The following is a 559-nucleotide window of genomic DNA, read 5'->3' as shown; positions in this document are numbered from 1 at the left end:
AAGAGGAAGTGATCGCCTGAACACTAGCGGTGGTTGATTAGCCAACTTAAACACCTGCACTTCTGATTATCTGTCAGAAAATCTATGTGGGTCGCCTTATTTTGTGTTAATTGAACCGAAATACTCCGAATTGCGCAGCAAGAGTACATGCTAAGGCAGTGCTTCTCAATTATTTTCTGTTACGCCCCCCCAGCAAGAAGAAAACTATTCGCGCCCCCCACTCCCCACCGTGACTAGCCGTCTCTGCATAACATTTTATCCTTATTAATATTAAAGAAAAGAAAAAAAAGAAAGACATATGGTCAAACTTACAAAGAATAACTTTATTAAATCGTGTTTTAAGTCTGCAACAGAAAAGATTTGAAGTGCATCAATGCCTGAAATTAAAAATAAATAAACCCTTGTTTAAACTGTAAACATGTTTGACCAACTAATTGCACCATTGCAAAATTAAATCAAATCAATAAATAATATTTAACAATTATAACTAATAAACTACAAAAACTAAAAAAAAATAACTAATTTATATTCAGTTCAGCAACATTAACTCAGGAGCACA

The sequence above is a fragment of the Poecilia latipinna genome, unplaced genomic scaffold (assembly GCF_001443285.1).
Source record: "Poecilia latipinna isolate Pla-1442-1.1 unplaced genomic scaffold, P_latipinna-1.0 Scaffold3340, whole genome shotgun sequence".
Classification (NCBI taxonomy): Eukaryota; Metazoa; Chordata; class Actinopteri; order Cyprinodontiformes; family Poeciliidae; genus Poecilia; species Poecilia latipinna.
This window is presented reverse-complemented; position numbering follows the sequence as displayed.